Source organism: Neopsephotus bourkii, unplaced genomic scaffold (assembly GCF_033783945.1).
Source record: "Neopsephotus bourkii isolate Nb327-2 ecotype Australia unplaced genomic scaffold, CSIRO-AGI_Nbou_v1 NB_1792, whole genome shotgun sequence".
NCBI lineage: Eukaryota > Metazoa > Chordata > Aves > Psittaciformes > Psittacidae > Neopsephotus > Neopsephotus bourkii.
This window is the reverse complement of record NW_026902266.1, coordinates 9664332-9689834: the sequence shown is the minus strand read 5'-3', so window position 1 is coordinate 9689834 and position 25503 is coordinate 9664332.

Sequence of the window (25503 nt, the reverse complement as noted above, 5' to 3'; positions counted from 1 at the left end):
CCACAGGAGTTGCTTTTCATATTAAGCAGCATTCTTTTCTAAGAGTCTGTATACCCTGTGTTATATAATAACTGATAGAGGTCACTTACCAGAAGTTCTTTGTGTCTAATACATTAGTGTCATCCTGCTGTGAGCATGGGAATTCTATTTTAAATTGAGATACATGTTTCTCCTTGGTTTTGCTGCCTTTATTTTTGGCTATGCCGTAGCACTGTGATCTGCTATGATTAACATCATACCCTTGTAATCCTACATGCTTGCTATATGTATGATATTTTCCTTTAACACATTTCATAGAAGGGCAAGTTCTACTTTGTAGAGAGCATCACTTATTCAGAACTGGAAAAAATAATTTGTTTTCTCAAAGGTTCCAAGGTCTTCAGTGAAAGGCAGATAATTTCTTATCATCTGAATCTTTTTGATGCAAAGTTTTGATGCAAAAATAATTATGGATTATTGCTATGCTTTTATTTATGTATTCAGGTTTAGTTTAATTTTTCTTACAAAACGGGTGAGTAATAAAATACTACTTATTACAGGAGTAAAGCTATAACTCGACATATTCTGTCATTTTAAAGCAATAGCAAATTGTTCCCTTGCAGCCTAGCAGAGACTAGATGTTATTGCTCTCTAATGAAAGGTTGATACGCTAGCAAATGTGGACTATGTTGATTGTTTCAGTGCAGTTCTTGACAAATTTAAAAAGAGAAAGCCACAGTGATAGCCATAGTGAAGCCATAGTACAGTCATTTAGCTTAAACAGTTCCTCTTTCTCCAGTTACTACTTTGTTCTTCCTTTTCTAATCTAGATCAGTTCCCCAATCCACCTCAAAGCAGCCTCAAAATAGGTTAGCACAACAGTTAGGAACTGGAACAGTAGTGCAACTGTTGTGCGTAGGAACCATCTCAGTTGTTCTTACTACCATCAGCTTTGCGTTGTCAAACCATGTCCTCAACTGTGAAGAGTATATGAGCAAATACGAAATTAACTGAATAGATTGGAATTGAGAGAAGCATTTCTTGATTTTTTAGTAAATAAGAAATGTTGCCTTTTGTATACAGACCAAGTGTAATTTTAGAAGAAGTTAATGTTTTTTTTTAATCTTGCATCATTGTTTCAATGCTATTTGAATGTGCCTTATAACAATAAAAATATATAGTCTTCTAACAATAAATCGAAATTAAATTTGCAGCTGATGTTCAAGACAAACATACGTGGTCCGGAAAAGAACAATACTTACTAAGCAAAATGACCAGGTGCTCTGGTGGAAAATACAGTATCACTGCAATTAGCAAGTAAAGGGGTTGTATTCTGAGTAAGTTCCAACTTTTTTCTTCTCTTTTAATGATGTAGTTGAATAAAAACTACAAAAAGTGTTTCAGAATTACAGTATTTTGGTTGAGTAATATCTAAAATACAAAAAATATTTTACTGTTACTGTTTCACTTCATGCTACTGTACTGTATCAAAATAGCATTTTTTATTCGTTTGCATTCCAATCAGTTAATACATCAAAACCAGTTTCAATTACTGGATCAACTTCTGTGGATCACATATTTTCAATAGTTGTTTTCTAAGTCCTGCCTTAATGTGAGTGATCTGAGAGGGAGCGCACTTTCCTAAGCACTTTTTCACAGATGAAAATTTGCCATCCTGATGCAAAACTGATCCAATTCTGAAGTTGAACAAAATACTACAGACCAAAATGCTGCCTTCTTCAACTCTTTTATTAACAAGAATTTCTACGTATATGGTTTGAAGTTTAGATTGGATATAAGGAGGAAATTCTTTCCTGTTAGGGTGGTGAGCCGCTGGAATAGGTTGCACAAGAAGGTTGTGAATGCTCCATCCCTGGCAGCGTTCAAGGCCAGGTTGGACGAGGCCTTGGGTGTTATGGTTTAGAGCGAGGTGTCCCTGCCCATGGCAGGGGGGGTTGGAACGTGATGATCTTTCCAACCCTAACCATTCTATGAAATTGAGCTTTTTTTTCTTCCTCAGCATTAAGTAATGTGTATAAACATCAGTTATTTGCAGGATGGTAAATATCAGGATCCGTTTTGATGATTGCACTGCAGTTTTCTACCTCAATAGAATCTAGTCAGCTAGGAGTAATATTTTTTTTTTTTATTTCCCTGTGAATTATAAATTGTTCATATACACAGACTTTGAAAAAAGTTTGCCTGTCCGTCCAGTTGTTGTCCAGGCTTTTTTCTGTTACTGCTATCCAGCTGTTTCAAAAGATTGTTACAAATCATTGCTTTGAATTAGGATTTTGGTAGAGCTCTCTGTATAACATTTTTGATCCACCATAGCAAGGTTTAAGTCTTCTGGACTAGTTTTACTACATGCTGATCACTTTTCCCAACAGACTTCTCAGAGTTAATACTTATTTTCTTTCTATAATTTGTTTTTCTGCCTGTCCCAAACTACCCAATGAATTAGTCCTGTCTCCTGGTACTTCCTTAAATTTCACACTAGATGTTTCATGATTCTAAGAAAATACTACTTCACTGTAGGGGCTGGAGAAAGTTACAGTTGCCTGCCAAATCTGTTTAAGCTTTTTCTAAATTAAGTCCTTTTTCTCACCATTTTGACTTTCTTTCCCTTCTCTTACAAAAGTAGACCTGTGATGAGGTATTACAAAAATTTCAGCAGAATTGATAAATATGCTATTCGAAAATGTTATCGGTGATCTTGTTACTTGTTTTTGTCACAAGAGCTGTGTAGCAGTGGTGGGTTTTCTTAATTTTAGGGTTATTTCATCTTTTGGGCTTTTTTCATGCCGCACAAGCTCTTCTCAGTGCTCTTGTGTTTGCTTTGGGCTAAGGACTGGTCTTAAGGAATCTTGATGTTGCATGATTATTTGTAGCTTGGCTTTCTTTCTGTAGGCTTGTGTTCCCATTCAAGCCACTAAACTGACTGGCAGCTAGCTTTTCTCTGGGTTTTCACATACTGCTGGGAGGTAGAAAAACCAGTTTTATTCAGACAGCTCTGAGGATGAGTTGCATGAAATTACTCACCCAGTCTGCTTGCAAAAAATTCACACTTCTTGTAAACATATGTATTGTCTCTTAAAGGCATTTCTAGGACTTAAAAATACTATACCTCTTGAGGGGATAGTTTGCTGTGTGGCATCACAAACAGTAGGTCTATTAAAAGTCGGTTTTGATTATGCTATCATTTTGGAGTACACAAACGGATTAAGTGGAACATATTTTAGTACAGGAAATGAGAATTAATATATTAAATTGAGAAGTCATAGTCACCTAGAAATGGAAAGTAAAATGTTTTCTATGCACACTTCTTAAGAGTCTTCATATGGATTTTTATTATTTTTTTACTTCACACTAAATATCGTTAAGCTGCTAGTAGCAGGAAATCTTATATGTGAGAACACAAGATAACTGCTTTTCTCCATCAGTGAAGGCATGTTTGCATTTTTGTTTAATGACAACTTTGATCCTTCTACTGTTGGCAGTGGTCATTGAGAAATCCTGACATAAAGAAGGTATCTGCAAGATAAAGTTCCACAAGGGATGATTAGCAGCACTTAAGTTTTCTTTTTGTTGAAAGGAAGAATCCCTGATTGAACAGTGCATTGAATGATATGACAAGCAAGTACTTGATCCCTGTCCAGCTGGAAAGGAATTGTATTCATCAGCAGCTTTTTAGCTAAGGATGTCTTTATATTTTCACTCTTTGTTTGAGTCTCTCCAGATCCTCCCTTTACTTCATGTCAGCACTATATAGTAGGTATGCCAAGTGGTTTTGAAATTTAAATTACAGTCTCTTTTTCAGATGTTATTGGAAAGAACATGTAATTTATAGCCACGTGTTAGGAGTACAGGATGTTCATGGTTCACTGCCAATTCTTCTTTTGTAAAGTTAATAAAACTTTCATAAAACACTTATACACTTGTATATTTCATGGTAAAGATTTTTTCTATCTCATAGGCTAATGTAAAGATTTATTAAAAACATTTTTTTTGTTAAGAGGAGTGTCAATAGTTTGCAGCTGAGTGTAATTTTGAATTCCCAGTAGATGACGGTCTGACTGAAAATGACACTAACAGCTTTGTTGATTTAGCACTAAAAATAAAGGATTCTTTCAAATGATATAAAGCTCTAATACCCTGAGTGTGCTGAAATATACTTGAGACCCTTAAGTAGAGTTTCAGTGAAATGTTCGCCAGCAGTATGGATTCCGGTGAAGAAGCGTTAGCATGCTTGCTGGCACTGACCCATTGGCTCCCACCTAAAAATTGGTGTGAAGGATTGGGATACTGCACTAAGAAGAGAATCTGATAGGTCTAAATATGGAAACCATAAGAGCTTTGGATAATGTAAGGGAATAGACTTCTAGTAAGACCTTGTGACATCATCGTGACTAAGTTTTTCTTTTGTTGTGTTTTTTCCCTCAAAAATTGAGCACTCAAAATATTTAATTCAGTAGCAATTGAAAACTACTACCATCTGATAGCTATGAAGAGGTATGTGGAAAGAGTTGATGGTTTCATGCCAGCTTCTGCAGGATGGTTGTTCACTCTCTTTTTGTGATGTGATAATTGATAGCTTTGCTGGCGATCTTGGCAAAGAAGCTGAGGATTAAATAGCCCGAGAGATGGAACTTTCCTAGTCTCCTAAGTGAGAAACAGACATGTTGGCCAGGCAGCATGGAAGAGTCTGCAGTGCTTCTGCTGTGTTATACTGTACTATACATAAGTACTGCAAAAGATTTTCCTCTATCTTTGATTTTTTTTTTCTTTTTTAATTCAAACTAAGAGTATGTAGAGCTATATACTGTGATTCTTTGTCCAATATTCCATTTGTATTCTGGAATAGGTCAAGTACTTTAGTGAAGAAAAAATGTTTTCCACAACTTTAGAGCCACTTACTCTAAGCATCTGCACCATTGTAAAGAAGGTACAAAGATCTGCACTTCTGTAAATAACTGCACAAAGGAAAGTGAGGAAGGGACTCTGATGTAGACATAGCATCAGAGTTGTTAACAAGTGAGAGAGAACTCTGATAAATTTGTTACTTACAAGATCTAGCTTTTTTGCTGTTTTCATGGGAAATATAAAAAGATACTGGTAGGTACTACTTAAAAATAAATAAATCACTATTTACTCTAAGCCTGCCAACATTTGATATTTCATCCATATGTTATGACTACTGTAGTATATTTTTGCTGCCTTTAGTGTTTTTCTTAAAACAATTCATTCCTGATCCACAACTAAACTTGGAGAACAGAAGGTGTACGTTTACAGACCTGTAAATGGTAGCAATAGTAATACCATATATGGTAGTTTAAGCTGTGAAAACAGTAGCACTGAATACTGTAAGAAGTGAAGAGATATCTAAGGGAAAACTAAGGATTTGTTGTATTTTTTCATTTTATCTTTCCTATGTGATAAAGTAGAAATGTGGATCCTTAGAGAATCAATTAGTGTGCATAGAAATAAGGAGGAGGTAATTATATAGAGGGAGTTAAAAACAAAGTGGTTGAAAACTGAATGTGTTTATAAGAAAATGTTGAATGACTGCTGATTTTTGACCTAGATCATACAGTGGTCACAAACTTGATATAAGTAAAATCGGTTTCTTGAGGCATATTAAACACAGTTCATATAATGGAGCAGCTTTTGACTCATATTGACCTCCCAACAAAATGTGGGAATGCATATGTACAAATGATGAGAACATATCCTCATTTCTGAATATAGGTTGGCAAAGTGACTGCATTGTGCTTTTCCTTCTGCAAGCATGGTTTTCCAGATTCAGAAAAAAATGGAGACGATTTCTTGGTTGTTACCCTTATGAACTTTGCGTTGCTAAGCAAAGGGTATCCTGAAGCAATTTCAGTCCTATTTAAATGTAGAATAATAAACCAAAGACCCAAAAAAAAAAAAAAAGAAGAGGTTTTAACAATCAGTATTGTTAACTGATAAAGAAAAGTGTGGGCATTCCTCTGTTGTGCTACTTGTGTTATCATACCAAAGTAATCTTGTGCATTTTTAATGTCAAATGAAAAGCATAGTGAGGTTCAGGATATTTCTCCTTAAGCAGTGTTTAGGGTGCAAGGCTTTTTTGACACCTTTGCTTAGTGAGGCTTTATGAAATTGCTCGGGAAAGCCTGAAAAAGAGAGCAGCCTTTTAGTCACATGAACTCTTCAAAAGGATTATTTAAAATGAATCATTTCAGATCTGACTGTAAGCTGAACATTAGGTTTTTCCATCACAGTAAATTCTTCTCTTCTAAACATCCAAGAGACCAAATGTGTCTGGGGTATCTTTTGAACTTTTAAAGCAATCCCATCAGCTTTTCAGAAACAAACTTGCTAGGGAAGTCTTCTTTATTATATGAACATGAATCTGCAGAGAAAATAGGATTATTCCAGTACCATTACTATTAATCTCCCTTAATATAATTAGAAAGCAGGCAAAACCTCTGTTAACCTGGGAAAGATGTAAAATGCCTAAGGTGGTCTTCAACTCCTCATAACTGGAAATAAATAGTTCTTATTTTTATACATAGCTGCTGTATTCTCTTAAATTTATGAATATTTAAACTATTTGATGATAATTTTAATATAACATTCTTGAAAAATTAAAAGCTAGATAACTAACATTCATATTTTTGTCTTGGATTTTCTTCTTCTGTAGATAAGAAAAGTAAAGAGAAAAAGTATATGGTTATAATCTAGTGACTAGAACTGAGTGTAAAAAAAAAAAGAGTCATTTGCATTTCCCTCTGTTTTTCATTCTTCTACAGTCATGAAAGATTAAAAGATACAAAAAAAGCTGGTCTGTGCATGGGGTAGATCTGCTTCAGTACAGTGTCTTGTGAATAATAAAGTATTAGCTATTATAGCTGAAATCTCATGACTGTATTATTAAAACCCTATAGAGGAGTTGGCCTTAGAGTGGCAATAGACATTCTCTTTGTGACATTAGTAGACCAGCTGCCCGTGCACACTGTGATAAATCTGCACTTGTACAAAAGACCGCTGCTTTCTAAAGTGGTGGTTACACTGTTCATACAAGGCCAAATAAGCCAATTGGTAACCTCCTGTAATCTTCAGTGAAGATTTCCCTGTCATCTTCTATCTCATTCCATATTTTTTGATTGCTGGAGCTCTTTGAAAAGAGGTCTGCCATTGGCAGATGCTTCTCTTCCCTGACACTACCTTTTACAACAGCACCTCAGCCCCAGCCCTGGAGAAGGCTGCATGCAGTATTATTTTCATGCAATGGTAGCTTTTTCCCAACTGTCATCTTTTCTCTGGATGAATGCTAAACCATTGTCTGCTCCCAAAACCAGTAGGACTTTACAAACTAAAGGATAAAGCAAGCACATTGGGCATAATGCTTTCAGTGTTGTAAACTTGCTTGTGCTAGTACTGACTTAGTTAAATATTCACCCAAAATATCTTCAGGTGTTTTGATTTTTTTTTTATTATAAAATATATGTTAGAAGATTAAAGCATGTACAGAATGTTCCTCCTTCTCATTCATGTCAAAATGAAATTGATAATTGCCAGGTTTTAACCAGCTCAAATGATGCTTTCACAGCCTTCCTTTGCGGGAGATTACTTATTGTGGCCTTTGATGTTGACATTATTTAATAGAGATTTTTTTCTTTATGAATTGTTTCAACTTGCTCATGCTGTCTTCAATTTTATGAAGCTTTTGAGAAGGAAACTGTAAACAAATGAGATAGGATGGTTTAGAAAGAATGTGAATTGTAGTCCTTAGCAAGAATTGTTTATGATGATGGTTTCATAATATGTAAAACATATGGACCACCAGAAATCCATTTAGGTCTTTGATTTATTATTTTATGTAATTTATATTTTTTTCCTCCCTCTTCCTTTTTAATACTTCACTATTTGTAGCAACAGTAAAGATGTAAACTAGGTATGTTCCTATTACAGGATTGTACTATTTACAGAAACACGTCAAAATGCTGGAAACAAGCTACCAAATGTCAAGATTTTATAGCTTTACTAGGGATCTGTGGGTGTTACAATTGAAAGAGACAATAAAACTTACTTAGCTTTCCTTTTTTCTTCTTCCGTTTAAAAGTGTATTAGTGGGTCCATCCACAGTATGGTTTTATTGAGTCTGTTTTTCTGAGACTCTTTACAGTGCTCATTATACTTGCGTAATATCTGTAAAAGCTGGTTTTTAAGGGTCATTTAGAACCATGTCCTGGGTTCAGCAGTCGCAGTCATTTTTCTCTGTCTTAGTAGCTGGTGCAGTGCTGTGTTTTTTACTTTCATCCTGGGAACAATGCTGACAATACTGACATTTTTAGTTGCTGCTCAGTAATGTTTACTCTGACCAAGGACTTTCTGAGACTCATGCCCTACCAGGGAGGAGGGGAAGCAGGGAGAAAGCAAAGACAGGACACCTGACCCAAACTAGCCAAAGAGGTATTCCATACCACAGCACATCATGCCCAGTATATAAACTGGGGGCAGTTACCCAGAAGAGTTAGATCACTGCTCGGGTTGGGCTGGGTATCTGTCAGTGGGTGGTGAGTGGTTGTATTCTCTTCCTTTGTTATTTCCCTTATCATTATTGTTATTGGTGGTAGCAGCAGTGGTTTTGTGTTATACCTTGGTTACTGGACTGTTCTTATCTCAACCTGTGGGAGTTACATTCTTTCAGTTCTCCTCCCCATCTTCTCTGAGAGTGGGGGGCAGGAGGGGGGGGGGAGTGAGTGAGCGGCTGCATAGCTGAGTTGCTGACTGGGCTTAAACTATGACAAACCACTAGACTTTATTGCAGGATAACCAAATCTGATTTAAATATTCTGTCTTACAAACAAAAAAACAACCAGCCCCAATTTTCTTCCTTTTAATTACGAGTGCACAAGTGTGTATAAAGAAACACAGGCTATTTATAACTATATAGTGACTGTTTACCACCATCTTCATTTAACCTTCATGTTTTGCATTCCAAGTAAACAGTATACAACCAGTGTGAACTACAGACATATCTGAATCCTATTTTAATAATGTCAACACAAAATAGTGGGATCCAGAAGACTCAATTTCCACCGTGACCCTTTGCCACTGAGAGCTTGATTTCTCCTGAGTTTACCTGAATTTTAGCATTCTTTGAAAATAAAAATATGTTTAGTTTAATCTACATCTGTAGATATTTTGCTAATTACCAAAATTCAGATCAGGTGTTGACCAGCAAAAATTAATTTGCTGTTTCTGTCCATCCCCCACTCTTCCCCAAAGTTGCTAGTGTGGAATTTTCATCAGCAAGGATAGGCAATGAAAAAAGTTGAGTAATCTTCGATCCTGCTTTCAGCAAACCTCTGCTATACAAGTGAATGGGAGATCAAACATTAAAAGATTTGTGTGCTGTACTGTGCTGTAGGAATCCAATACTACAGGAATCATATGTAATATGATATAGGAAAATAGGAAGTCTCCCAAGAACATCATAATTAAGTTGAAATTTTGACTGAGAAATGCAAAAATGTGGTTTGCATATTTTTCTGGACTGCAGGACTTGAGTAAAGATTGCATTGAGCTGTTGTCAGTCAAAATTCCATCAATCTAGCACATTAGACTTTTGAGGCACATGGTTTCCAAGTAGAACATTACTAATATTGCATAATACTGTATTTTTTTCTGGGTGTGGGTTTATGAAAATTTCCTGTACCTGAGCATTTCATAACCATTGTCATTGTTGGCCTCTCTAGGGCCAGAGTACTGATATTTAATTAAGAAACTTCAATTTTAGGAGATTTCTGTAAGCAAATCAGTTATGATGAGCATTACTGTCTTCCTGTGTTATTTTTTGGCAGAATTAATTCTGTCCTCACTTTTAACTAACCTTTTTCTGGAAAATAAAGTTTAGTTGGTTTAAGATACCTGTCTTTATATGCATAACTTCATGTGGCCTAAGATGGTCTGTATCCATTCAGTGTATTCTGGTATAGGTTTTTAGGACTACGGTATGATTGTCTATTGGTGTATTTTTTATTTTTATTTTTTTTTAACTGATACTAATTGGAATAATTTATATCTGTAAATGTAGCTGTACCACTGGCATACAGGTTTTCACTCCCATGTGGCATGATCTTAGACTGATAAAAACATATGTACAATGGAATTATGTCTATATTTTGAAGAAGAGGGTATTTACACCATTTTATTACATCAGAATCACTAAGCAAATACGAATCTTGTATATAGAGAAAGCCTTAGCTAAATAAAAAGGTGTGAGGCATGCTGTATCTTAAAGTGGGTAGCTGATGATGAATGAAATGGGAGTAACTGAAGGATATTTTAGCTGAAGCCCTGGAGAAGATTAAACTGTAATGCTGCTCGCCTTTTTTTTTTTTTTTTTTTTTTTAATTGTGCAATTATATTCTTGGGGCTAAAGAGGCTTTGTTATTTTGAGTTTAATAGCTGGCAAACTAGTTGAGGTTTTGTTTGTCAAGATGGTTAACATGGTCACAGATCTATTTGTAAGCTTGTTCTGTAAGTTTTGGAATGACAGCTGTGACTACAACATTTTACAATATCCTGTGACTGCTTGTATGTTTTCTGTGTGTTCACATGTGCCTATAAATTGCCAGTTGAGTTGTCGGGGGCAGTTTCAGTGAAAAGGAACAAAGGCTGAAAATCTGTTTCAGCTGGTGTCCATGCAGGGGCTGCTTCTTTTCCTCTTGCTCTCAGTTACATCCCACTCCTTCAATAGAAATTGGTGTTTTTCTTTAAAAACATTTTACACCTTGAGAGAAATCTAAATATCAAAGCATCTGGATGTGAACTATTTAGGGATCTAGTCAACTCCCTTCTGCCATGTATAGTCTTTCATTATTGTCACTCCACTACTTATGCGACCCACCTAGTCTTAACTTTATTTCTTGCATTTGTTCCATACTACAAATATTATTTTTGATGCTTCCTTTGACTTTATATTGTGCATTAAATAAATGTTGAAAGGCTTTGGAAGAAATATTTTCCTGTGGTATTTTAAGTTACGAGTTTGTGAGAGTTTGGTTTGTTTGGTTTTTTTCCCCCACAATGTGCTGTGTTGCTGGAACAGAAGGATATTTTTTTATATGTAAAATCAGAATGCCTAGTCTCTTTGATATTATGAAACATGTTGATAAGATGCTACCACAGATTTCTTAGTAGTATCAAAATTATTTTTAACTTAAAGCAGGACTCTTGATTCCCTTTTCCTTTCTTTAGTTACTTACCTTGTTTTTTCAGGCTATTGCTCTTCAGTGTTATTTTTCCAATATTATTTCTGTAATCTCCATTCTCCTTCCTATGATAATTAGCTCCCTTCTCTCTGACTCAACCCACCAGGCAGCAGCACAGCCCAGATCACTGTTGGGTCAGTTAATAATTGTGAGCATTCTGTATACTCAAAGAAGCAGGCCTGTGCAAATGGCTCTTGCTGATTGCAGGGTAGCAAGAGAATGGAAAGCTAGCTTTCAGCAGTAACTATAGAGTAGCTTTTGTTCTTATGCAACAGCCTAGGTAACGTCAATTCATAAAAACCAGCTACACCAGGGTTGGGAAATCTACATATGCTGTGTTTAAAGTGTCTCATAAGGTAGTAGTAGAATAGCATTTGTAGAAGGTCCAGCTAGCTGCCTGTCAAGAAAGATAAAGAGGACTATTATGTGCTTAATTCTCATTCCTGCAGCCTGTGCTGACTAAAATCGGATCTCCGCTACACTGAAACATCATGTTAGACCATCATATGTCATACTGTAGTAACAAAAATGCAAAATATTTCTCATTCCGGACACTGACAGCAGTGTTTTCCAATATTTTTGCAGTGGTTCAATATGATAGAAACACTTTAGAATATGAACTATTCAGCCACTCAGTTGTACCTGAATATAGTCAGGCTCTCACAATGTCCTGCTTTGTTATGTGGGTCAGGGTTAGGCTTTCAGTGCTCTTTTGCAACTGTGCTTTGGTGTAACTCATTGTGAATCCTGGCATAGGAAAATCTCATTGAGACTTTAAATGCTATAAAGCTGTTTTCTTCAGAACCAGTGACCAAGGAGAGAAGTAATTATATGTGGCTTGGACTTTATTCAGAAATAAACATATAACTGGGAGATAATAATAGCTATAAAATAATTTTATAGGTGGGAGATGTAAATGTAGATTTTGCATAACTGTCAGTGCATTAACATCTTACTTACCTGTATTGTTTTTCAGATTTTAAAAACAGCTCTTTCAATTTAGGGCTTTTGATAGGAGGAATTAACCAGTACAAAGCTATCCTTCCTGTTAGTTTACAGCTTGTTAATTACATGCTGATGTTTCAGTGACAGATCTTTTTATCCTGCCCCTGTTGCCATAATGTCAAGATACTTTCCCGAGTAAAAGCAATTGTACCAGTCCTCCATACCATCAGAAAACACTGGAAAAGTGCTTGAGTCTAATAGCCATAGGTATTGACATTATTATTAAGAAAATAACATATGTTGTGTTCTAGAGCTGGCACGAGGAAATATTAGGTACATCTTCCTGAGAAACAAGGCCTTTTGACCTGCCAGGTGGAATGATATCTAGAACTGGATAGCTGGTGTTTCTGTGTAATTGGCACTTGGTTCAGACATGTGTGGGAATGTCATGGTTTAAGCCCAGCTGGCAACCCAGAACTGTGCAGCCGCTTGCTCACTCCCCCCACTTCCTCCACCCACTCCCGGAGAAGATGGGAAGGAGAACTGAAGGAATGTAACTCCCATGGGTTGAGATAAGAACAGTCCAGTAACTGAGGTATAACACAAATCACTGCTGCTACCACCAATAACAATAATGATAAGGGAAATAACAAGGGAAGAGAATACAACCACTCACCACCCACTGACAGATACCCAGCCCAACCCGAGCAATGATCTAGCCCTTCCGGGTAACTGCCCCCAGTTTATATACTGGGCATGACGTGCTGTGGTATGGAATACCTCTTTGGCTAGTTTGGGTCAGGTGTCCTGTCTTTGCTTTCTCCCTGCTTCCCCTCCTCCCTGGTAGGGCATGAGTCTCAGAAAGTCCTTGGTCAGAGTAAACATTACTGAGTAGCAACTAAAAACATCCGTGTGTTATCAGCGCTGCTCCCAGGCTGAAAGTCAAAAACACATCATCGCACCACCTGCTAAGAAGGAGAAAAAATGACTGCTACTGGTGAACCCAGGATGGTATCCACCCCTTATTCCCTACCATTCATGTCATGCTCAGATCCCACATTTTTCAATATACCATCACTCTTGTCTCATAGATACATACATATATATCCACACACACAAAGAGATCGTTCCTTAGTGCATGGACCAATCCCTATGAATCTTTTGAGTTCATCCGGTCCATGATGCCGGGTACCGTCTCTTGTAGCAGTTGTTCAGAGCAGGAGAGACTGTGTGCAGTGTTGGACTGTTGCCTGCTGATGACACCATGGAACTTGTTTGGTTTCATCAAAGTTCATTCTTGGTTGGGATAATGGTCGGAGGAAAGTCAAGGCCAGTCGCCAGTGACCTGAAGACATCTAGTTGGTGAGTTATGAAAGTGCTACGTAGTTGACAACAGCATACCATTGAATTCATTGGCTTTTTTTCCCCTAAAATCCCCTTGAGGTACGCATCGGACTTCTCCATCTTCCCGCATTACCTACCAAGTATATCCGGGTCCCTGAGCACAAACCCACGAGTGGGTTTGCCTTTACCTGAAGCAGGAATAACCCAGACTGTCTTCCCCAGCAAATTCTGTATGTGCACCACTGGAATTTTATCCCCTTCTACAGTAAAAGTTCTGATCGGGCTGGGCCAGCCCTGTTGGCAGATTCTCTGGTGTTGACCGACCAGGTGGCCTTTGGTAAGTGTGTGTCCCAGTGTTTGAAAGTCCGACCACCCATTGCTTTCTGTGTAGTTTTTAACAGCCCATTGTACCTTTCGATTTTCCCAGAGGCTGGTGCATGGTAGGGGATGTGATATATCCACTCAGTGCCATGCTCTTGGCCCAAGTGTCTGTAAGGTTGTTCTGAGAATGATTCCCATTGTCTGACTCAGTTCTCTCTGGGGTGCTGTCTCACCACAAAATTTGTTTCTCAGTGCCCAGGATAGCGTTCCTGGCAGTAGCATGGGGACACTTGTTAGACGGTACTCACTTTCTGAGATGTTCTTGCCCCTGCCAACTCCTGAAGTAAAGGCACTGGTCTGACTCCTCTGCTGCAGGTATTTGGAATCTTGCTGTCAGCTAATTACAGTTTCATTTGGCAGTCTTAGCTTTTGTGTTGATAGTGTTTCCAGTTTATCTCTCCATGCCTGTCTTTTGAAGGCCACACCTGTAAACAGGTTCTTTCAGAAGGGAACTTGGCATGTGTCTGGCACTATGAAGCTATTTTTCAGAAAATGGAATTTAGGGAGGGAAGACGTATTTTATACACCACATCTACTGCCAAAACATTTTGTAGCTGTTCTGTAGCAGCACTTAAGTAGTTCAAAACAGTAGGTATTGTCTTAGCTTCAGCTGGGATAGAGTTAATTTTCTTCATAATAGCTGATACAGTGCTGTATTTTGGCTTTAGTCTGAGAATAATGCTGATAACATACTGATGTTTTAGTTGTTGCTCAGCAGCACTTACCCTGATCAAGGACTTTTTGGTCTTTCACATTCTGCCACTAAGAAGTTGCACAAGAAGTTGTGAGGAAGCAGAGACAGGACACCTGACCCAAACCTAGCCAAAGGGGTATTCCATACCACAGCATGTCATGCCTACTATATAAACTGGGGGCAGTTACCTGGAAGGAATGAATCACTGCTCATGTTGGGCTGGGCATCGTTCAGCAGGTGCTGAGCAATTGCATTGTGCCTCACTTGTGTTTGCTGGGTTTTTTGTGTTTGTTTTGATTATTTTTTTTCTCTCCCTTTGTTGTTTCCCTCATCCTTATTAGTATAATATTGTACTTAATTTTAATTATTAAACTGTTCTCATCTCAACCTGTGGGGTTTACCTTCTCCTTCTCATCCTGCTGTGGGATAGTGGGGGTGAACGAGCAGCTGTGTGGTACTTAGTTGCCAGATGGTGTTAAACTATGACAGTGTAAAGAAAGGTCAGTGGCCTTAAAATGAAAATGGTGTACTGTATATAATTTAGTGCCTCTGTATCTTATTTTAGCCACACCAAATCAAATGTGACAGATAATATTTATACAAGACAGCATTGAAAATATTGGACTAAACGGGATACAGCTTTTGGGGAAATGCAGTTGTGACAAATACACTGGGAAAGTTGGAAGAGTGCTTCAGAAGACCAGTTGAAGTTTACTACCAGCCAGAACCGTATTTTCCCAGTTACATGGTGAAACAGTAGAATGTAGGAGCGCTAAGAAAGGCAAGGAGGGAGTTCCGAACTCATGACCAGACTGTAGCCTATTTCAGCACTTCTGCAAAGGAAAATAACATATTCACCTGCAAAATATTTTCCCTAGATAAGATTATATAATATATTCCCTGGATAAAATCTTGTGAGCTTTCATAATGTCAATGGAGTGTTTCAGTTCCTTGATGAACTTTGGAGGAAAAGGGAGTAATTCAACTTTTACCAATTTCATTTTGTCTGGAAAAGGTTGTGGGATTTTTTGGTGTGGGTTTGTTTTTTGGCGTGTGTCCCCCCTTCACAACGCCTCTTTTTTTTTTTTTGTTGTTTTTGTATGTGTGTGCATGCCAAGATTTATGAGTGAATAAATCAAATATAGAACAGACCACTTACATAATATTTAACATATGTTATAATGTCAGATGTGAGTTAATTTTAGAAAGAGTAATGGAGAGAACCAGACAAAATGGATCATTGCTTTTCCCTGAATATGATTAAGCAAAGAGGAAGGATTCTATCCCACCCCACCCATGTATTCGGTATAAATTTCCTGCAGGTCCTTCAGCAGAGGCATATAAAACTGACTTCCAACTGAATGTAGACAGATGTTGGGTGGTCCTATTTTGCACATGATTGCTCAGTGCTCTCATGTTGGGACACACTGGTTCCCATCCAAGTAAAAAGCCTGAAAAATAGATTGTCGCATTGTCCATTATAAAGGTGATGTATTCTGTTACGGAATAAAATTCAGCTAAAAGATGCCTCAGTCATTAATGGAACATAAAAATACAGCTAAACATCATTTTTTTGTGAAATTATGAAGTATTGTGGGTGTTGTACTGCAAACTATTAAGATTCTTACTTTGCAAGTGTAATATGTGTTATGATAATGCATTTAAATGACTGTTCATGCTGAAGAAAAATTGTTTTGAAAATGTATTAAATTTGTGTCTGTGAAGAAGTAACTAGGAGTCAGACTCTGATCCATCCACTTCCTACATACATATCTGATATTTGTAGTCTTATGTTAATAGGTGCTTAACACTGTGGATAGTATGGACCTAAAATGCCATGGCCTTGTGTTTAACAGTTTAGGCCAAATCTGAAGCACACTATCCTTTGCGAAATAGTGAGGTAATGAGGAAAAAAACATGATGATTGTTTTTCTTTGTTTTGCAAAATGTAGACTGGTTACATTTGTGTTAAATTGTATCTCATCAAAGATGGGTGGAAAGTAAAATAAGGCTGTGATCCTTTTGGACCTCGGGGAACTTCCTGTGGCACAGGATCAGTTTTACTGGATTGTGTAAGTCTCCTTCAGGAGACAGATATGTTCCTCTTAAATAGAAAACAATTGTGAGGCACCCAAAGTAGTAGTTTGGAGGAAGAATCAGAAAGCCCAGAAAACTCACATTATATTCCACTTATTTTTTTCTTGCCTATGTGTTACACTTTTTTAATGGTTATTTCATGTTGCTCCTTCACCTTGAACTAATTCTTATAATATCTGCTACTTCTTCCCTTATGATACTTGTAAGTACGATAATGATAAAACGTAATACGATACGATGTAGACCAATATTTGTCCCATAGCTGTTTGCTTTAAGTCAGCTTGGGTTCAACTGGTCTAAGTTTCAGTTCAATGAGCTAGCTAGTACAGGAAGATCTAGGGAGATTAGTTATAGAAAGAGTAAGACGTAACTTCTATAGGACATAACATTGATTTGGAAGTTCCATAGAAGATAATTTTACTTAAGATACAAGAGCGTAATTGAAGTCAGTTGAAGCACTTCAAATGTGTAATGTGCTTCAGGTAATTACCAAAGACCTGGTTCAACTTGCTTATATTTTTGATTGTTCTTTGTTAATTTAGTCACAAAACTTCAATGATAAATGTATTTTAGATCAATGTAGAGAGTCAGAGACTCTTTTTCAGTTTAGTGTCCTTCTTTCTGAAACAAAAAGGGCAAACAAATCCCCCTAAAACTTCAAAGGACTTTGGGAACTCACTTAAGAGACCATTCCTTTCAGTAGTCTGACAGATGAAAATCACCAAGAAGTCTGGCCAGTCAGCAGATACATCAGAAATTGTACTTTGAAAGATATTATTAGAATTTCAGCTTTCTTCTCTTCCACTCTTGCAATACTGGAAGCATTATACAAGCTGAATTTCTCTGTAGTGCAGCATTAGTCAAGTATGTGTGGAGTTGAAGGTCACCAATTGTACATTCTCACAGCTGTGATGCTAAAGTATGTTTAGAAGAGCATTCCTTAATCCTACATATTAGGAAGTTAAGTTCTTTCCTTTGGAAAGTTTTCTAAATTATTTGGTGATGGGATATCAAATATCCATCCTGTGGGCAGGTTTCAGAGAAAGTGTCAGAAATGAAAGCCAGTGTTACCAACTGTAGGAAAAACAACATTTTTCTCCCACAGTGAAGCTGGGTTCTGTGAATGCTGAACTTCTAGAATGTTTGTGACCAGCTTTCATCAGGACCTAGTTCTGTGGTGGGCCGAGTCACATGTAATGGCAGTTGAACCCTGATGGAAACACTGACTTGTTGTAGCATGGTTTATTTTGGTTAATGAGGTTGCAGGCTACAAGCTTAATTTTAGGTTCTCCTAATGGAAAAATTACATGTTGCAGACCGAAGGGAGAAGTTTTGTTTGACCTTTCATGATAAAAGATTTGGGGAATGAGGGGAGATGTGCTGGGGGGGGGGGGGGAGGGTAATATATTAACTGGAAAACACAATTGGAAGCAATTCTGTCCCCTAAATTCTGTGATTCTGCATTGCACATAACAAAAAAAAAAAAAACAAACCACCAAACCCCAAACAGAACACCACTACCACAAATCTTTTAGGGTAGATTTAGACTAGAAGGCCATCTGGGCACAGATCTGAGGATGTAGATAGTGTTATTGTATTCCAGGTTCTAATTTGTCAACTCAATAATCTCACTTGATTCATTTGCTATATTCAGAGTATCTATATTGCTGCTAATGAATAAAAGTGACCAGAAAAAACCCAAGCATACTTTTAATTTGTAGTCACAGTATGTGGAAAACAACTATAATCAGTGGCATATATAGCTAAACAGGTAAACAAAAGAAAACTCAACTGAAATGTTGTAGTAAAGCAAGTAGTGGGTAAATAAGTTCCCTGCACGCCGACACATTTAGCTGCTCATTCATCAGTGTATCAGCCTACTTTGGTTTTTTAGCATTTATTTTCTAGAAGGTCAGAAAGTGAGTTCAAGTTCTGAGAAAAAAAAAACCAAACTCTAGTAAATGTCTCATCCTGTTATTCTGTATTTAGTAATAGCTGACCTTTTGATTAAAGACCAAGCTTTGAGTGCAGAGATTGCTCCTAATCATGTTGAAACTTTTAAGTGCTTCACCCTATTAAAGCAAAAATAATCAAAGCCTTGCTTTAGTTGTATTCAGTTTTATTGATAATATTTGGAAATTAATTAGGTAGAACCATTGTAGATTTTCACTACAATACTGATGCAAGGTTTGAAAGTAAAATTTTTGTGTTACTGTGATTATAGAATGGCTTTAAAACTCAGAACATAGTCAGATCTTTGTGACTGGCTATCACTGATGTCACGGCCATGTCAATAAAGGCCTTTAAGTGCAGGAGTCTGACTCTCCCTTTTTTGGTTTATAAATTCCATTTCATAATAGCAAAAAGACACTTACAGGAAAATTTTGAGCTTCTTGCCTTATCACAGTACCCAAGGTATATAATAATCCTCTGAAAATGCACTACCTGTCATATCTTATTGCTTAAATACAGGCCTGAAAAATCTGTCTGACTAGACAGGGTGGTGTAAGTGCTACATTGGAGTGGACCCTGAGGGCAGGGAAAAATCTAACTGTATCCTCAACTTCCATACCAGCAGAATTCAGCATAGCTCCAATTAGTTTAGAAACATGGAGGCAGGGAAGGAACAATCTCTCTTTTATAATGCTGATCGCATCATACAAATAGCATTAACCCTGGGACAGGCCAATATAGCAGCAAAACAGACTCCTAAAGAAAGCACATACAGGGCAGACTCCTGCAGCCTTCCATTACTTATGTGTATCCTGTGGAGTGTCTTGGACTATTTTAATTTTTTTTTAAACAAAGACGCATTAGACCAAGGCATTATGTAGATTTCCTATGAAATCTTTGTGTTGCTAATTGAATTCTGTCCATGTTTTAAAGGTTAGTATCCAGACAAAGGAGCTGACCAGACCAGTAGGTCTCAGGGTGTGGTGGCGTGCCCTGTCTGTGTTATCCCTTACCTGTGATGGAGATGCGTGTGAAAGGACAGTTTAGAGTCTGTGGCTAAAGAGGGATCAGAGTGCTAGGAAGCACTCTGCTGTTGAAGGGACTTGAGACTTACATGGTTTTAACAGACTCTGGATCAGATTCTTAGATCAGTGGAAATTATTATAGTTGATGTCTAGGGCTGCAGGGAGCGTTATTTTGGAACAAATTCTTGCAAATATCGTAGGAGAAAAGAAATGTTTGGGCCAAGTTTACATGTAGTGAACTGTTATCAATAACTCCATCCCTATCATATTGATTTATCAGTTGTTAATTTAGTTGGTTAATTAATAAAAAACTTGAGTCTTTGAACAAGTCGTTAAACCAAGGGAGAAGTGGGCAGTCTTCTGTTTTCTTTTAGGAGGCCATATTGCTTATTTCAAGCAAAGCTGGTATCAGTGTTCTTTTGATAAGCATGTTAACCAAGACCAAAGACCATGGGAACAAAAAGAAAATTACATTGTTGGCTATGCAAGTAAGCATTTTTGTTTTCATTTCGGTGCAAGACAAGTGGTATTGCAGGATGATAGAGACCAGAACTCATTGTTAATGCATTTTTACTAAGAAGTTCTCAGAATACAAGAGGTCTCTGGAAACTAAGTTTTCAGACAAGGTCAAGGGTAAGGAAATGCTTCTGGACACTGTTCTTCAGGCTAGCAGACTAGTTGGTATTTCTCTCATGCACTGGAAACATTAAAACCTACAATTTAATTATTTGAATTGAAATTTCCTGCAACATCTGTCAACTTTGTTAAAAGTACTTGCAGGTACTCTCTCAGCCCTTTAGTCTGTGTGCCCCTTTTTGTTGATTTAAGGTAAATTTTCTATTAAAAAAAGAAGTCCTCTCTCATTGCTACTTTCTGAAAGATCTACCAAAGGATGAACAATGGAGGGCAGAGTTGTGCTGTGCTACACAGAGAATATTTAGTGAAATTAAAACCAAACAGCTGTCAAACATAACAAAGTAAACAAAATGCACTGTGGTTTCCCACTAAAACTTTTATTTATATTTACAAAAATGCTGCTTAGGACAATATATAAAACAATCTGTTATATTTCTATCTACAGACTAAGTTGATCATATTCCTTGAATTAAGGCATTTATGACCTAGGCCATTTTCATCATAACAAATTTTCTGTCCTTTTGTTAGTTGCAATCTTTTGAACGATAGGAGAGCCTGAGAAAATGAAAGCTATTAAGATTAACATTCAGATTTTAAAAATAGGTCTTTTTACATAAGCAGTAAATCTCCCAGAGTATATCACAACATGTTACTTTCCGCAAATGGTCCTATAAAGTATACCTTTTCTTTTTGTTCCTCCTTTAATATGGCTGTCTTCAGTTGCATCTTGGTAATCCTACTTGCTGTTCCCTTAGTGAGATGATAGTGAGATGACTTTCTTCATTTAAAGACAAAACTCTGCTTTCTTAGATATGCTTCTTCATATCTGCAACAAAATTACAGTGTTCACTTTCTGGTAATAGAACGATGAGTTTGTGGTGTAAGATTTAAAGGATTCACTATTACAAATAAGTCAAGACCAGATTCTTCTATGTTTTAGACATTTTTACTATGTTCTCAGTAGGTGGGTGTTGTGGTTAGTTCAAACTTTTAAAATAAAGTTTTTGCACATTTTAAGTGCAAAACCAAAAACAGTCCATCCCTCTGAAATACAGAATAGTGCCCCGCTTTCTACTTGGGTGTTTTTTACAAGCAGGTACCAGTAAGTAGTGTACTTCTGGCAGGACTTTTTGTGCATAATTGTCCTTTCATCAAAGCATCTGCCAATTACTTTTAATTAAAATAAAAATTTCTGTAGTGGTGATACTCTCTTTCAGTGTGACTTCTTTTTTTTTTTTTTTTCCAAGTAAAACTGCATCCAGGAGGCCCAGAATCGGTGATTTCTGACAGTTAAGAAATCTTTATTCCACTTACTACTGACCCTCTGAGAAAAAGAGGAACAAACAAGGGGATGCATACTTAGGTTAAAGTCATTTGAAACTTTAGCTGCAAATAGTCGGTCATTCTTGTATGACTGTTTCATATAAAAACTCTAAAGAAGAGTTAAATAGATTTCTGTCAATCTCTGACAGTTCTGTAAGTTTACCACAGTCATTTTCATCAAAGGGGTTTAACTGCTTTATTTTCAGATCACCACCTTGAGGATTCGTTGCATATTAAAACAGTATTCCAAGAGCGCAACGCTTTCAGTTTTTCAGGCCAGAATGCACTTTCTTATGAGATATCCTCGGGAGACAGCCCCCTTTAAATTACCATTGCAGATATCTGCCATTATAATTCAAATCATATTCAGAGTCATTTATACAGTCGTATCTGTGTTTTGGCTAGGCTGAGACGCCTTTCCTGGGAATGACCTTGATAACCATGTTGTCACAAAGATCCCTGCTTGAATCTGTATAGTGTGCAATACAATCCTATTCCTATACTACATATAGCCCTTCTTTACTCCTCACCTTCTGATGTAAACTCAATGGGGCATGTTCTGTTTAAATACTTAGGTCTGAGTGAGTCTTCTCTCTTGGCTATTTCTCACAAAAGTTGTTGGCTCTATGGAAAAGTAACTTCCTAAAGAGCTAGTTAAAGATGAGCGCTTGGAGTAAGAGAGACAGTGCCTGTGATATTTAAGAGTGCACAACAGTTTTTTTACCTCTGCTGTCAGAAAGACAGTACTCATTGAATTGCCTCCTCTTGCTTCCAGTGGAATCGCTAAGAAAATTCCTATTCTTCATGCTGTTCATTTCATGCCATCTACCTAATGCTGGCCTGAGATTGGCTGAAGTTATTCAGGGCAGCAGGAGATGGAAAAGCCTAGCCCTTGTAGCCTCTGTGGAGAGGATACTTGCTTTCTAAACTAGATGACATGTTTTGTTTGGCTGTCTGGTAATGTTTGCACTCACAGTTGTGCTTTCTGAGATACAGTCTGCCATTATCGTTCTATTTCTTCATATTCTGTGTGTCACTCTCTGAACTAAAGATCCACTGGGATTTGAGGATAGTATTGTGAAACTTGGGTTTGGGTCTGATACTGCATTTGCTTACCATTTTTTATCTCTTGTAGAAAGTCAGAGTGCATAACTTGTCAGACTTTAAAAAAGAAAAAAAATCTGTGGAAAAAAGAGGGTTATTTTTTTCAGGTTCTATGAAATATTCACAGCACAGCTCCATGAGTTGTCAGTACAGTGAGACTGGTTACAAGCTTGGCCAAGAGGTTTTAAACCAGCATAGCTACTGAACATCTTGTGTCACCAACCCATGATATAAATTGTAATATGCTTTTCAGAGAGAAGGCTACTGTTCTGTAGATTTGTGTGCATCCTTCTGCTGAAATCACTATGAAATCCAGTTTTAAATATTTCTTGTATCTGTGTCTTCTCTTGTTCACCGAGACAGCAGCTCTTATTGAAAATACCAGCCATAATTTTTGCTCAAGAAAGCTGCTTGAATATGAATCTCACTCATTCAGAAATGGTGTGGTTATGGGTACTGCCTCAAGCAGTTTTGCCTGCTAAAAAATTCAGGAAGTCATGCAATCAAAGTTAACACAGCATATGAATTTTGGTTAGCAGCAGTACAGCCCTAACTTTTCTTCCTTTAAACTGCCAACAGTTAAAAAAAAAAACCAACCAAAACCCAAGACATTTACATGTAATCATGAACTTTTTTGTTTTCAGTTGCTACAGAAAAGGATTCAGGCAAGAAATTGTGACTAGGTCCGATGAAAAAATGAAAATGATAAATTTTGTGACAACATCTGAGGTTTCAGGACTTATCTTTTTCAATGAAGTGAAAACAAATCTCCTAAACACTTAACCTGCCTTCCTCCCCCGCCCCCCCAAAAAAAATGTAGAAGGGTGCTTGAGTAGGTTGGTTTGTCTGAAGACCCATTTCCTCACTTGTTACGTAAAACTTGCTTGTCAAACCAATTCCATCTCTGCATTCTAACTGATAAAGCAGCCTGCTCAAAATCTTCTCTTTCTCTAAAGGTAAAAATTGTTTTGACTACTTTTAGTAAGACACAATGAAATACCCATGAGTAATTCCTGCATTTCAGACTGTAATTCATTGTAGTTTTCATTGCAGTGGAAACACAAATTATAGTAGTATTTTGTTACTAAGGAGATTTGTTCAGACCTGTTCGTTTTGGCTGAGCTTCAGGCCAGTCACATCCGTTCTGATATGCCTGTGTTTCCTGTGATCTTTCTTTTTGGAAAGTAAAATTATGTGCCTAGTAAAATTAAATACATTTTTTTTGTGCTCTGCTACAAACTAGCTACTAATGTCCACCCTTGAGGGTACTTACTACAGCTTGGAGACTGTGAAGAGCTTCTGGCTCATAGAACCTAAAAAAACCCTTTGTTAATCCACCCCATTGGAAGGTGCCATATAATTTTAAAATTTCATTTCCTTTCAATTAGCAGCTGATTACATTTGATGAGCTACAACATTGTTTCCCTGTGTGCACATTATGAGTCAACACAGTCAATGAGCTGTTAAATCTTCCCATGCAGGGAAACAATAGGAAGCGTTATATAGGAACTCTCTTTATCCTCCTATCTTCTTTATCAATGGCTTGACTCAGGATTATTTATTAGATTGGATTTAATCTCTTCTGTCTCTCTGCTGTTTAAAATGCCGGTATTTTCACCTGGATAAAGATCCCAGTATTCTGATGCTGAAGAGAGGAGCTAATAAGCTTAATACTTATTTGATTTTTACTTTTTTTTATTAATTATCTGCTTTAATTCCACATTTGTGGAAAATTCTACTGTTTGTTTATAAAGATATCAGATGACACTGTGATCCTTTCTAGTTCAGGAGTCTAGAGATACACAGTAACTGGTTGAGATATGCAGTAATTGACTGGAATTTAATGTGATTCCTGGTTTAGGGCATCTGCTGATATAAAACACAACAGCAGTACTGAGGTACATACTTGCCATTGGTTTGCATACTGTTATAGAAATGCAAGTTAAATAACAGGCTTGGGGTTTTTTTGTGGGTTTTTGTGGTTTTTTTTTTTTTTTTCATTTTTTCATTTTTTTCTTTTTTAAGATCAGCCTACCACATCTAATTTGTGCAATTTCTACCTATGGTGTTCCTCTTAAAGGTAATTTGTTTCCTTTCAAGTAATTACAAATAGTACGTTTTCAGTCACATTATGCCAACATCAAGACTGATAACTAACTAGTTTGATTCCACTCTTATCAACATTTTATGAAAATTAGAAGTGAAAACATCACACTGGGACCTTTAGAGTTGCTTTAAGTTGTTTTGAATAAATAGCAGTCTTTTACAGCTCTAATGATTAGAACAGCTAAAAAGGTTCTACCACAACATGTAATGCATCTCTTTTTTTATGCTAACAGCACTGGAAAACTGTTCATCCTGTTTATTTTACTCCTGTGTAGTGGCATTCTTAGAAATGTGCATCAATACTTTTTTAAATTCTTGAATAATTAAAGCCTTATCTGGTTAGACCAGCCTTTCTCTAACTAGTATTTGAAAGTAGTCCTGTTTGCGGAGAAACATTGCAGTTTTATTTGGTGTAAATATTGTGCATTCACAGTTATCATTTAGTATAAAAGTTGTTACTGCCTTTTTTCTTCATATGAATTGGATGTTTAGTAGTAAAATGAGCACATTTTATAGGTCATCTTTTTTGTTTGTTTTTTAAAGCAACTGAGGATGAATAGTATCTCTTCATTAGAAACTCATTAGTTTGACCTAACCTTTATATTGTGTGAAGATTAATACGTGTTTCCCATTTCTAAGATCATGGCTG